This window comes from Pleurodeles waltl, chromosome 2_1 (genome assembly GCF_031143425.1).
Source record: "Pleurodeles waltl isolate 20211129_DDA chromosome 2_1, aPleWal1.hap1.20221129, whole genome shotgun sequence".
Classification (NCBI taxonomy): Eukaryota; Metazoa; Chordata; class Amphibia; order Caudata; family Salamandridae; genus Pleurodeles; species Pleurodeles waltl.
This window is the reverse complement of record NC_090438.1, coordinates 770,194,620-770,209,886: the sequence shown is the minus strand read 5'-3', so window position 1 is coordinate 770,209,886 and position 15,267 is coordinate 770,194,620. Positions and strand designations below refer to the sequence as shown.

At 44.9% G+C, this 15,267-nt stretch overlaps 1 protein-coding gene across 1 annotated transcript in view; it reads right to left on the bottom strand.

The window, feature by feature from the left end:
• The window catches only part of LOC138268378 (serpin B6-like), a 163,183-nt gene extending 148,836 nt beyond the window's left edge, over positions 1–14,347 (bottom strand). The window contains exon 1 of the mRNA XM_069217971.1: positions 14,240–14,347. The gene's annotated coding sequence lies outside the window, so the exon portion shown is untranslated. The remainder of the gene's footprint in view (positions 1–14,239) is intronic.
• Positions 14,348–15,267: the final 920 nt, after the last annotated feature.

Here is a 15,267-nt window from a genome sequence, read left to right as displayed (position 1 = left end):
ACTGTACCCCACTGCACTGTACTTTGCTCCATTGGGGTCTACGCCACTGCTGCTATGCTACTCTACTCCACTCCACACCACTATGCCACTATCTTTAAGCCATGCTGAACAGCAGCTACTCTGGTGTATAACACGGCTAATGGCTAAAACACATTAGCAAAGCCAATAACTTTCGTAGATGAGACCTATTGCTTTGCCAATGTTTGTTAGTACTATGAGGTACTGAAGTACCTGAAAGAACTGTGAAAAATACAATTACATCATAATATAGGCTGCTACAAAATGCGCAAATACATTTCAGTTAAATAAAAAAAGTGCTTCTCAAATACAGATTGGAATAATATACAGTTTGTACCTAGTACAAAAAAAAATTATAACACTCCGTTAAAACCACACACTCCACAGCTCACCTTGGAACACCATTACAGTACCAATCTAAAAGAGATATCTTTGCCACCAGAAAACTTCAAGTGACTCCTTTTAGTAAAGTCAATGCAGGTTTTCAAGCCCTTTTGTATTTGCAGATTTACCAGTTGGGCACATTCGCATGTCTTTAGGGAAGGAGACCCCCTGGCAAGAAGGTCCGATTCTTATCTGTCTGCCCCTCCCTCAGAGCACTGGAGACTCCCTGCCTTCCAGTCCAATTGGGGAAACTGATCTGCCTGTAATTTCGCCCTGCCTCCGTTGCCCTTTAGGTGAAAGGCTAAAATTACGGACAAATGCCATCCGTTAAAGCTTTCATCACGGACAACGGACAGCAGGACGAAATTACGGACAGTCCGTGAAATTTCCGGACAGGTGGTCACCCTAGAAGACTGTCTCAGAATCAGAAAGGGCGACAGTGTTCGCCATGTAAAATAGTCCCGCCCCATGCGCTACCAAGTACAATCATGGAAACACCGAAGTGATCTTTCTCTTGTTTGAAACAGATGCGTGCGACTCTGCTGTTTCCTCAAGACGTGTATTGCTTCTCCCACTCTTAGACAAAGCACAGTGCACAGCTCCTCAAGTTACTCTCCTCGCTTCACCCTTCAGCGGTCGGAATTCTGAACTTTTTTTATTCCAACAACGCTCCACTTAGTTTAATAACCTATTTAAAATTGAGAAAATTAGTTTCAAGTAATAAGTAAACATATAAAGATGTGCAGAGATTCCTGAAATTAGGGAGATCACTGCATTATATAGAACTGCGAAGCTACCATGCCTTGTAAAGTTTGGAATAAGCTACAGAGAAAGTGTTGAGATAAAGAAATCACTTCACTGTTTCGGGTGCATTTGTTGCAAGGTGATTGACAATAGACTGGGGCATGAGGAGAAATCAAAACCAGGCACCCTCGGTATTCCAGAACCCCATCATCAGACTCCTAGAACTCTGGACCCCAGTGCTTTTGATCTATTGTATAAATGAAGCATTAGTTTTGGTGTAAAGAGATGTGACGAGTGCGGACCAGGCATCATGTTAGTTTCTGTACGTACAAAGTAGTTTGCGGACATAGTTCATTATATAAGGGCAGGGCGCCAGGCCCTGCAGCGCTTTCTGAGACAGGGAAATTCCTCCACTGCCTACGCCCGCTTTGGATGGCTTCCAACAAATCTAAGCCGCCCATCTTTCGTGTAGGGTGACCACCTGGCATTGATGCAAATTCTGGACAGGACTGTAAAAAAATCAGGACAAAGGGTCAAAATTCCGGACAAAAATTCATGACAAAGGGTCAAAATTCAGGACAAAAATTCAAGAACAAACGTCAGTTTTACATACACACGCAAGAGAGGCCATGCCTCACTATGTTGCCAGTGCATTTATTTACTCTTTTTTAACATAGCACTATTTATTCACTGTGGACCTTTTGTGATTGCCTCCTGGTATGCTACTTTCAGGTGTCACATTACGTCCTTGTTCAGTAGTAAATTAATGCCCTTCGCTACTGCGGCAAGGCCATCACCCGACCCAAATCTACCCGATCTTTCCTGAAGAGAAAGTAACAGCATCATTTTGATTATGTTTCTGAACATTTTAAAACCCCTGGCAAACAGTTTGGAACACATTAAGGTAATTAACCTTATGCTAGTTTAAACAAATTGAACAAAAACATCTGGCTTACCCCAACCGTCCATGGACTTTCAACCTAATTTTTTTTTTTAAGAGGCAGGGCAGATGGTGTGGGCAACAGTCTCACACCTAATGTCAGGATGTGATGTACCCATAACTTGTCTGTAGTCTTACTGCACTAGAGTGTATGAATGGGACTCCTCATTTATCTCAGAAATGGGAGCCCGGACTACCAATCAAAGATAATAAAAGAGGAGTATGAAATCGAGATCAAATGCGAGATCCACGGCAAGTAATTCAAAGGGTTGTTTCTAAAAACTGGATAAATAAAGAAGAGAAGAACAAGGTGGGACAATTCCTAAAATCAGACAAGATGGGTCCACCAAAACTATTCGAAGGTATTGGGTACCTGGGGAGTTGTCCCTGCACACAGGAGCGAAACAGAAGGGGCACTTTCAAGTGGTTGAACAAGCAACACCCATCCACCTTGGCAAACTCTTCTGGTGCAATGGTCCGCTGTTAGTGCTTATGAAGGGTGAGCAGGGGCCAGACCCATTGCAAGGTTGTGCAAGGCAATTGCCTGCTTTGTCCATGTCTTTATATGGTTTTGAAATTGAGAAAAAGCCAAACTAGAGATCTGGGTTATCCCTAAGTGTCAAGTATACATAGAATCTTCAAAATATTTGGAATGTAAATTGCACAAACAAAATTTACAAATTTGTAAATTTAATTAGTGTTTCTTTAACATATGGCACTGTTTTCGCCTTCATATACAATTAGATCTCAGATTGAACTGGGAACCAGTTACCTTTTGATACCTAGTGATTCATGTCTACCATTCTTACACTGATTTCAGGGATGAAAAACTCGGCAGAGCGAACGGTCCCTCCAAGCCCAGTTTGCTTTTTGGTCTTCTCTTCTGCTTTCTGTAAAGGCCACGTGGCACTAGTGAAGATGGTGTGCTACCCCAAAGATAGTATTACTTTGCAAACCTTCCCCTGCTCGTCCTTTATTCCTTCTTCAGATAGGCCACACATCTGATTTGGTCACTGCGGCGCCATCGGGAGCTCTTTCCACTCTAAAGCTAACTGTGACTGCGAGTGGATTAGGTCTTCTGGACTTAGAATGCTAATATTCAGCTGCACAGGTCCAATGGGTGGCTCACTGGCTTTCTGCCCACCTCCCTGCATGAGATGGGGTTTACCAGTAAAGACTTTTAAGGAAGGCTTCATGCACTGCTCATTGTTTCCTACTGACCATTCTACGGATCACCATCCAGGGTTATCATGCACGGCTTTCTCTTGCCTTGCCAGAACCTGTAAACTCACTGACACGAAGAAACCCTGTGCTCCTGCACTACCTTTGCTAAGCCTTCCCACTCGCACAGGATGGCTGTGCTCAGAGCAACTCCATCAGTGGCATGTTGCAGGTGTCTTAAAATTGGGGACTTTGTTTCTGAACAATGAGCTACTAAATTTCCAAACCCTTGTGGCAGACTACCATCTTCACCCCGGTCAACTCCTTACTTACAACCACCTTAAATAATCATTAAATGCCCTATTTCATGTCTGCCACCTAGCACTAACCCTACAAGAGGTGTGCCAGAAGCTCTGTACCATAGGAAATGGTGGTAAACTGATAGCATGGGTGTACAGACCTATCCTGCAACATGGAAACCACTCCAGGTCTTCTCGTCATACTACCTGGGTGATTGATGTAGCCAAACCTCTGCAAGATATGGAATAAATACTGGACTTTCCCCACAAATTATCCCACAGCTGTCACTTTAAGTAAATTCATAGTGCTTCCTTGTGAATGCATTCTGCCCGTTGCTTGCCATTGACCTTGTGGTTTGTACCTCACAATTTGTTGCTTTCAATTTGCTGGCTTTATTTGTTTTAGGCTATGCAGATAGAATTCTTCCCTTCCCTTGCCAAAACCTTATTTACAGTATCCTGCCGAGTGCTCCCTTTCTGTAAACAGGCCTGTAAATCTTGTTCTTATCTTATCATATTTGCTGTGCATTCAAAGAACAAAGTCAAATGTCAGGCTCTGTCTTTGGTGGGAACTTAGGGGGTCATTACAACCCTGGCGGACGGTGTTAAAGCGGCGGTAAGACCGCCAACAGGCTGGCAGTCTATTTTTTAGTGTTATGACCATGGTGGTTTCCGCCATGGTCATCCGCCGCTTCCCCGTTCCGCCCGCCAGGGGGGAGACGACCGCTGGGCTGGAGACCTGGGTGTCCAGCCCGGCGGCCGTGACAATACCGCCACCGGTAATGTGACCCGGCTTACCGCCGTGGATTTCCAGCGGTAGGAACTGCCATGAAATCCATGGCGGTTAGCACTATCAGTGCCAGGGAATTCCTTACCTGGCACTGATAGGGGTCTCACCCACCCCAACTCCCTCCCCTACCCCCCCACCCCTGCACCCCCCAAAGGTGGCAGGGCCCCCCTCTCCACCCCGAACCCCAACATTACCTTACACTTACACACCCGACACGCACGCAGGCACCACCAACACACATACACGCACACACACCCACATACATGCCAACATCCACACACACAGTCAGACACGCACACCCACATTCAAACATACACGCACACATCCATACAGACATACATACAGACGCACACATTTCCGAAACACGCAACACCCCCGCAAGCATACACGCACTCACACACCCCCCCTACATACACAGACGCACACCCCCATGCACCCACACAACACTCCCCATACCCCTCCCCTAATGGACGATCGACTTACCTGTTCCGTCGATCCTCCGGGAGGGCACGGGAGCCATGGGGGCAGCTCCGCCAACATCACACCGCCAACAGAACACCGCCGCGCAGAATCACAGGACGTGATTAGCTTGCGGTGTTCTGTTGGCGTGGCGGTGGAGGTGGAGCAACCTCCACTTCCCCGCCGCCCGCAAGTATGGCTGTTGGCGGCTCTCCGTTGGAAAAATGACAGAGGGCAGCCAACGGTCATAATACGCCGAGCGGCGGTCCCTCTCCGGTCTTCTTAAAAGACCGCCGAGGTTGTAATGACCACCTTAGTGTTTACTTTTCTTTCTCTGACTTCAAAGTGAGAGGATTTATGCGAAAATCTTGCTGGATTCTGGGGTTAGGAAAGAGTTTTTTCTATCACATGCAAACATTCTAATCCAAACATCTCCACTCTCTGCCACTCTGCAACACTGCACTGTACACCACTGCACGCTAAGCTAATACACTCTATGCTAATGCACTTTACTCTGTAACACTCAGCTCTATGCCCCTGCACTCTACATCAATACACCACTCTAATCTACTCTGCACCTCTGCACTCTATGCCACAGCACTCTACACTACTTTACTCTATGCCATCACACTCTATGCCACTTTATGCAACTCCACTATAACCTGCACCTCTCCACTCTAAGCCACCTCACTCTACAGTGAAATAATCTACTTTATGCCACTGCACTCTGTGCCACTGCATTCTATTCCACTGCACTCTACCCTGCACCTCTCCACTCTATGCAACTGCACTCAACTCTGAAACAATCTATTCTACGCCACTATACTCTATACCACTCTGACCACTGCACTCTAGTTCAATGCACTCTACACCACTGCAAGCTGACACTCTGCAACACTGCACTGGCCACCACTATACTCTACACCACTCTGCTCTGTACTACTGCATTCTATGCCACTCTACTCTGCCCAATGCCACTCTATTGAACTGCACTCTACACCAGTGCACTCTAAACAACTGCACTGCATGCCACTGCCCTTTACTCTGCACCACTGTTCTCTATGCCACTGTTCTCTGTACCACTCTACACCACCGCACTGACACTCTACTCTGCAACTCTGCACTCTACACCACTCTACTCTATGCCACTGCATTCTAGGCACTATACTCTACTCTACAATACTCCACTCTGCACCACTCTACACCACTGCACTCTATGCCACACGAGTCTACTCTGTACTCTATGACACTGCACCACTCTGCATTACTGCACTCTCTGCTATTCTACTGTATGCCACTCTACTCCACTGCACTCTATGTAACTCTACCCCATGCCACTGCACTCTGTGCCAATGCACTCTAAACAACTGCACTGTACGCCACTGCCCTCTACTCTGTACCACTGTACTCCACGCCACTGCTCTCTGTGCCACTCTACTCAACTCTACATCACTCCACTGACACTCTACTCTACAGCGTTGCACTCTTCACCACTGTACTATGCACCAATGTACTATGTACTACTGCATTCTATGCCACTGCACTCTATGCCACTCTACAATGCATCACTCCACTCTACAGCACTTTGCTCTACTCTGCACCACTCTACACTACGCCACTGCACTCCCTGCAACGTGAGTCTACTCTGCAATCTATGCCACTGCACCACTCTACACTACTGCTCTCTCTGCCGCTCTAATGTATGCCACTCTACTCCACTGCACTCTATGCCACTCTACTCTGTCCCAGGCCACTCGATGCCACTGCACTCTAAACCACTGCACTCTACGCTAACGCACTCTAAACAACTGCACTGTACCCCACTGCACTGTACTTTGCACCACTGGGCTCTACGCCACTGCTCCTATGCTACTTTACTCCACTCCACACCACTATGCCACTAACTTTAAGCCATGCTGAACAGCAGCTACTCTGGTGTATAACATGGCTAAGGGCTAAAACACAATAGCAAAGCCAATAACTCTTTCGTAGATGAGACCTATTGCTTTGCCAATGTTTGTTAGTACTATGAGGTACCGAAGTACCTGAAAGAACTGTGAAAAATACAATTACATCATAATATAGACTGCTACAAAATGCGCAAATACATTTCAGTTAAATAACAAAAAAAGTGCTTCTCAAATACAGATTTGAATAGTATACAGTTTATACCTAGTACTAAAAAAAATTATAACACTCTGTTAAAACCACACACTCCACAGCTCACCTTGGAACACCATTACAGTACCTCTCTAAAAGAGATATATTTGCCACCAGAAAACTTCAAGTGACTCCTTTTAGTAAAGTCAATGCAGGTTTTCAAGCCCTTTTGTATTTGCAGATTTACCAGTTGGGCACATTCGCATGTCTTTAGGGAAGGAGACCCCCTGGCAAGAAGGTCTGTTTCTTATCTGTCTGCCCCTCCCTCAGAGCACTGGAGACTCCCTGCCTTCCAGTCCAATTGGAGAAACTGATCTGCCCGTAATTTCGCCCTGCCTCTGTTGCCCTTTAGGTGAAAGGCTAAAATTACGGACAAATGCCGTCCGTTAAAGCTTTCATCACGGACAACGGACAGCAGGGCGAAATTACGGACAGTCCGTGAAATTTACAGACGGGGGGTCACCCTAGAACACTGTCTCAGAATCAGAAAGGGCGACAGTGGTGGCCATGTAAAATAGTCCTGCCCCATGCGCTACCAAGTACAATCATGGAAACACCAAAGTGATCTTTCTCTTGTTTGAAACAGATGCGTGCGACTCTGCTGTTTCCTCAAGACGTGTACTGCTTCTCCCACTCTTAGACAAAGCACCATGCACAGCACCCCAAGTTACTCTCCTCGCTTCACCCTCCAGCGGTCGGAATTGAGAACTTTTTTTATTCCAACAACGCTCCACTTAGTTTAATAACCTATTTAAAATTGAGTAAATTAGTTTCAAGTAATAAGTAAACACATAAAGATGTGCTGAGATTCCTGAAATTAGGCAGATCACTGCATTATATAGAACTGCAAAGCTACCATGCATTGTAAAGTTTGGAATAAGCTACAGAGAAAGTGTTGAGATAAAGAAATCACTTCACTGTTTCGGGTGCATTCGTTGCAAGGTGATTGGCAATAGACTGGGGAACGAGGAGAAATCAAAACCAGGCAGCCTCGGTATTCTACAACCCCATCATCAGACTCCTAGAACACTGGACCCCAGCGCTTTTGATCTATTGTATAAATGAAGCACTAGTTTTAGTGTAAAGAGATGTGACGAGTGCGGACCAGGCATCATGTTAGTTTCTGCACGTGCAAAGTAGTTTGCGGACATAGTTCATTATATAAGGGCAGGGCGCCAGGCCCTGCAGCGCTTTCTGAGACAGGGAAATTCCTCCACTGCCTACGCCCGCTTTGGATGGCTTCCAACAAATCTAAGCCGCCCATCTTTCGTGTAGGGTGACCACCTGGCATTGATGCAAATTCTGGACAGGACTGTAAAAAATTCAGGACAAAGGGTCAAAATTCCGGACAAAAATTCAGGACAAAGGGTCAAAATTCAGGACAAAAATTCAAGAACAAACGTCAGTTTTACAGACACACGCAAGAGAGGCCATGCCTCACTATGTTGTCAGTGCTTTTATTTACTTTTTTTAACATAACACTATTTATTCACTGTGGACCTTCCTGGTATGCTACATTCAGGTGTCACATCACGTCCTTGTTCAGTAGTAAATTAATGCCCTTCGGTACTGCGGCAAGGCCATCACCCCGACCCAAATCTACCCGATCTTTCCTGAAGAGAAAGTAACAGCAACATTTTGATTATGTTTCTGAACATTTTAAAACCCCTGGCAAACAGTTTGGAACACATTAAGGTAATTAACCTTATGCTAGTTTAAACAAATTGAACAAAAACATCTGGCTTACCCCAACCGCCCATGGACTTTCAACCTAATTTTCTTTTTAAGAGGCAGGGCAGATGGTGTGGGCAACAGTCTCACACCTAATGTCAGGATGTGATGTACCCATAACTTGTCTGTAGTCTTACTGCACTAGAGTGTATGAATGGGACTCCTCATTTATCTCAGAAATGGGAGCCCGGACTACCAATCAAAGATAATAAAAGAGGAGGATGAAATCGAGATCAAATGGGAAATCCACGGCAAGTAATTCAAAGGGTTGTTGCTAAAAACTGGATAAATAAAGAAGAGAAGAACAAGGTGGGACAATTCCTAAAATCAGACAAGATGGGTCCACCAAAACTATTCGAAGGTATTGGGTACCTGGGGAGTTGTCTCTGCACACTGGAGCGAAACAGAAGGGGCACTGTCAAGTGGTTGAACAAGCAACACCCATCCACCTTGGCAAACTCTTCTGGTGCAATGGTCCGCTGTTAGTGCTTATGAAGGGTGAGCAGGGGCCAGACCCATTGCAAGGTTGTGCAAGGCAATTGCCCGCTTTGTCCATGTATTTATATGGTTTTGAAATAGAGCAAAAGCCAAACTAGAGATCTGGGTTATCCCTAAGTGTCAATTACACATAGAATCTTCAAAATATTTGGAATGTAAATTGCACAAACAAACTTTACAAATTTTTAAATTTAATTAGTGTTTCTTTAACATATGGCACTGTTTTTGCCTTCATATACAATTAGATCTCAGATTAAACTGGGAACCAGTTACCTTTTGATACCTAGTGATTCTTGTCTACCATTCTTACACTGATTTCAGGGATGAAAATCTCGGCAGAGCGAACGGTCCCTCCAAGCCCAGTTTGCTTTTTGTTCTTCTCTTCTGCTTTCTGTAAAGGCCACGTGGCACTAGTGAAGATGGTGTGCTACCCCAAAGATAGTATTACTTTGCAAAACTTCCCCTGCTCGTCCTTCATTCCTTCTTTAGATAGGCCACACATCTGATTTGGTCACTGCGGCGCCATCGGGAGCTCTTTCCACTCTAAAGCTAACTGTGACTGCGGGTGGATTAGGTCTTCTGGACTTAGAATGCTAATATTCAGCTGCACAGGTCCAATGGGTGGCTCACTGGCTTTCTGCCCACCTCCCTGCATGAGATGGGGTTTACCAGTAAAGACTTTTAAGGAAGGCTTAATGCACTGCTCATTGTTTCCTACTGACAATTCTGCGGATCACCATCCGGGGTTATCATGCACGGCTTTCTCTTGCCTTGCCAGAACCTGTAAACTCACTGACACGAAGAAACCCTGTGCTCCTGCACTACCTTTGCTAAGCCTTCCCACTCGCACAGGATGGATGTGCTCAGAGCAACTCCATCAGTGGCATGATGTAGGTGTCTTAAAATTGGGGACTTTGTTTCTGAACAATGAGCTACTAAATTTCCAAACCCTTGTGGCAGACTACCATCTTCACCCCGGTCAACTCCTTACTTACAACCACCTTAAATAATCATTAAATGCCTTATTTCATGTCTGCCACCTAGCACTAACCCTACAAGAGGTGTGTCAGAAGCTCTGTACCATAGGAAATGGTGGAAAACTGATAGAATGGGTGTACAGACCTATCCTGCAACATGGAAACCACTCCAGGTCTTCTCGTCATACTACCTGGGTGATTGATGTAGCCAAACCTCTGCAAGATATGGACTAAAATACTGGACTTTCCCCACAAAGTATCCCACAGCTGTCACTTTAAGTAAATTCATAGTGCTTCCTTGTGAATGCATTCTGCCCGTTGCTCGCCATTGACCTTGTCGTTTGTAACTCACAATTTGTTGCTTTCAATTTGCTGGCTTTATTTGTTTTAGGCTATGCAGATAGAATTCTTCCCTTCCCTTGCCAAAACCTTATTTACAGTATCCTGCCGAGTGCTCCCTTTCTGTAAATAGGCCTGTAAATCTTGTTCTTGTCTTATCATATTTGCTGTGCATTCTAAGAACAAAGTCAAATGTCAGGCTCTGTCTTTGGTGGGAACTTAGTGTTTACTTTTCGTTCTCTGACCTCAAAGTGAGAGGATTTATGCGAAAATCTTGCTGGATTCTGGGGTTAGGAAAGAGTTTTTTCTATCACATGAAAACATTCTAATCCAAACAACTCCACTCTCTGCCACTCTGCAACACTGCACTGTACACAACTGCACTCTAAGCTAATACACTTTACTCTGTAACACTCAGCTCTATGCCCCTGCACTCTACATCAATACACCACTCTAATCTACTCTGCACCTCTGCACTCTATGCCGCAGCACTCTACACTACTTTACTCTATGCCATCACACTCTATGCCACTTTATGCAACTCCACTATAACCTGCACCTCTCCACTCTAAGCCACCTCACCCTACTGTGAAATAATCTACTTTATGCCACTGCACTCTGTGCCACTGCATTCTATTCCACTGCACTCTACCCTGCACCTCTCCACTCTATGCAACTGCACTCTACTCTGAAACAATCTATTCTATGCCACTATACTCTATACCACTCTGACCACTGCACTCTAGTTCAATGCACTCTACACCACTGCAAGATGACACTCTGCAACACTGCACTGGCCACCACTATACTCTACACCACTCTGCTCTGTACTATTGCATTCTGCACCAATATACTCTATTCCACTGCATTCTATGCCACTCTATTCTGCCCAATGCCACTCTATGCAACTGCACTCTACACCAGTGCACTCTAAACAACTGCACTATATGCCACTGCCCTTTACTCTGCACCACTGTACTCTATGCCACTGTTCTCTGTACCACTCTACACCACCGCACTGACATGCTACTCTGCAACTCTGCACTCTACACCACTCTACTCTATGCCACTGCACTCTAGGCACTATACTCTACTCTACACCACTCTACAATACTCCACTCTGCACCACTGCACTCTATGCCACACAAGTCTACTCTGCACTCTATGACACTGCACCACTCTGCATTACTGCACTCTCTGCTACACTACTGTATGTCACTCTACTCCACTGCACTCTATGTAACTCTACCCCATGCCACTCTATGCCACTGCACTCTGCGCCAATGCACTCTAAACAACTGCACTGTACGCCACTGCCCTCTACTCTGTACCACTGTACTCTATGCCACTGCTCTCTGTGCCACTCTACTCCACTGGCACTCTACTCTACAGCGTTGCACTCTCCACCACTGTACTATACACCAATGTACTATGTACTACTGCATTCTATGCCACTCTACAATGCATCACTCCACTCTACAGCACTTTGCTCTACTCTGCACCACTCTACACTACGCCACTGCACTCCCTGCAACGTGAGTCTACTCTGCAATCTATGCCACTGCACCACTCTACACTACTGCTCTCTCTGCCGCTCTAATGTATGCCACTCTACTCCACTGCACTCTATGCCACTCTACTCTGTCCCACGCCACTCGATGCCACTGCATTCTAAACCACTGCACTCTACGCTAACGCACTCTAAACAACTGCACTGTACCCCACTGCACTGTACTTTGCACCACTGGGCTCTACGCCACTGCTCCTATGCTACTTTACTCCACTCCACACCACTATGCCACTAACTTTAAGCCATGCTGAACAGCAGCTACTCTGGTGTATAACATGGCTAATGGCTAAAACACATTAGCAAAGCCAATAACTCTTTCCTAGATGAGACCTATTGCTTTGCCAATGTTTGTTAGTACTATGAGGTACTGAAGTACCTGAAAGAACTGTGAAAAATACAATTACATCATAATATAGGCTGCTACAAAATGCGCGAATACATTTCAGTTAAATAAAAAAACGTGCTTCTCAAATACAGATTTGAATAATGTACAGTTTATACCTAGTACTAAAAAAATTTATAACACTCCGTTAAAACCACACACTCCACAGCTCACCTTGGAACACCATTACAGTACCTCTCTAAAAGAGATATCTTTGCCACCAGAAAACTTCAAGTGACTTCTTTTAGTAAAGTCAATGCAGGTTTTCAAGCCCTTTTGTATTTGCAGATTTACCAGTTGGGCACATTCGCATGTCTTTAGGGAAGGAGACCCCCTGGCAAGAAGGTCTGATTCTTATCTGTCTGCCCCTCCCTCAGAGCACTGGAGACTCCCTGCCTTCCAGTCCAATTGGGGAAACTGATCTGCCTGTAATTTCAACCTGCCTCCGTTGCCCTTTAGGTGAAAGGCTAAAATTACTGACAAATGCCGTCTGTTAAAGCTTTCATCACGGACAACGGACAGCAGGGCGAAATTACGGACAGTCCGTGAAATTTACGGACGGGTGGTCACCCTAGAACACTGTCTCAGAATCAGAAAGGTGGACAGTGGTCGCCATGTAAAATAGTCCCGCCCCATGCGCTACCAAGTAACAATCATGGAAACACCGAAGTGATCTTTCTCTTGTTTGAAACAGATGCGTGCGACTCTGCTGTTTCCTCAAGACGTGTATTGCTTCTCCCACTCTTAGACAAAGCACCGTGCACAGCACCCCAAGTTACTCTCCTCACTTCACCCTCCAGCGGTCGGAATTCTGAACTTTTTTTATTCCAACAACGCTCCGCTTAGTTTAATAACCTATTTAAAATTGAGTAAATTAGTTTCAAGTAATAAGTAAACATATAAAGATGTGCAGAGATTCCTGAAATTAGGCAGATCACTGCATTATATAGAACTGCGAAGCTACCATGCGTTGTAAAGTTTGGAATAAGCTACAGACAAAGTGTTGAGATAAAGAAATCACTTCACTGTTTCGGGTGCATTCGTTGCAAGGTGATTGGCAATAGACTGGGGCACAAGGAGAAATCAAAACCAGGCACCCTCGGTATTCCAGAACCCCATCATCAGACTCTTAGAACTCTGGACCCCAGCGCTTTTGATCTATTGTATAAATGAAGCACTGGTTTTAGTGTAAAGAGATGTGACGAGTGCGGACCAGGCATCATGTTAGTTTCTGCACATAGAAAGTAGTTTGCGGACATAGTTCATTATATAAGGACAGGGCGCCAGGCCCTGCAGCGCTTTCTGAGACGGGGAAATTCCTCCACTGCCTATGCCCGCTTTGGATGGCTTCCAACAAATCTAAGCCGCCCATAGTTTCGTGAGGTTGAATATATTGTGAGCTTAAATACACTGTAGCCAGTACTTGAAGCCCCTCTGTGTGAGCGGCAATAATGTATCTAGACTTCTTTGCGCTTGTACTGTGTAATCACTTAAACAATTAACAGCCACACCTCTGGACTCTTTTGCGTTGTGTAGGAGTCGTTGGGGCCCTGACTTGCACGCAATCGCCGAGTAGATTTTGAACTGCAAATGCGCCGGTCACTTAAACTTGCTTTGAACAGCCGCAGTTCAAAACGGGCCATTATGTGCAGACATGTGTACAAAGAAGATTACAGAGCTGGGGTGTAAACTATAAACGCTCAGGGCGTGCTCTTGCCTCTACCCCGAACTCTCTCTTGTAAGACTTAACTGCCCCAAGCGGTCAGATACAACAGGTCACTCCTCACCTGCTTTAGGGGCAGTAGTATATTCTGCGTGCCCCCCTGCTCTCGAGTCTCCCTTGGACTTGACACACTAGACCGCCCTTCTTCTGATAAAAGCAGTTCAGAGCTTGAAAAACGCCTCAGATAAGCCCGGCCCCTGCACCGACGTTGGCGGCCCGAGGGGTAAAGTCACGCGTAACAGAGCCCACTTCTGTTTGAAATTGTATAATTAATTTACTGCTACTTTCATAGTGGTCTATATATTAGCCTGCTACTACTGGTACTTGGTAAAATCAGCTTTGGACAGTCAGTTCTAAGGTTTAGCATGCCCATTGACAAGGTCAGTGCTGATAAGTATAGGCAAATGTATCGGCCATCTTGGAATAGTATTTATTTTTCTTCATGTACATTTACCCTAGTTGTTTTTAATAACACGAGCGAAACCTTTCTTAAACGAGCATATGTATTTATTTCGTGTCTTTCATTTTTTCACACTTTATGGTTTAGAATATCTGATCCTACGAAAAAGGAGAGAGAACGCAAAAATCTTAATTAGAAATTATTATTGAAGGTTGATGTATTTTGCATAATGAATTTAGTAGCAAATGAATAACATAGAAAAATAATGTGCACGTTTGAAATCGTGACCTTGGAGAATGGCCACCAGTATTCACTAAATGTACTAAATGAGTGATTAACATACACAAAATATTGAAAATGTATTAGATTAATGTAATAATATGTCATATTGAGATTTATAACCTATGTTCTTTATTATTTATTTGATAGAGTCATAACTATGATTAATTGACCAATTGGAAATTGGGGGACAGTCTGAGTGACTTTGATATAACAACATGACAGAGGGAAAAGACTTCAGATGTTAGGGGAGAAGAAATCGTGCGACTACAGAGGAGATTTAAGATTCTGTCATTGGACTCATACTCTCTGACTGAGAGCCTGATGTGATGCTGATCCACTGATGACCTGAGGAAGAAGACTGACTCTGTTGCTGACCCATACCGTGGATAGGTAGATATGACAATGTTACT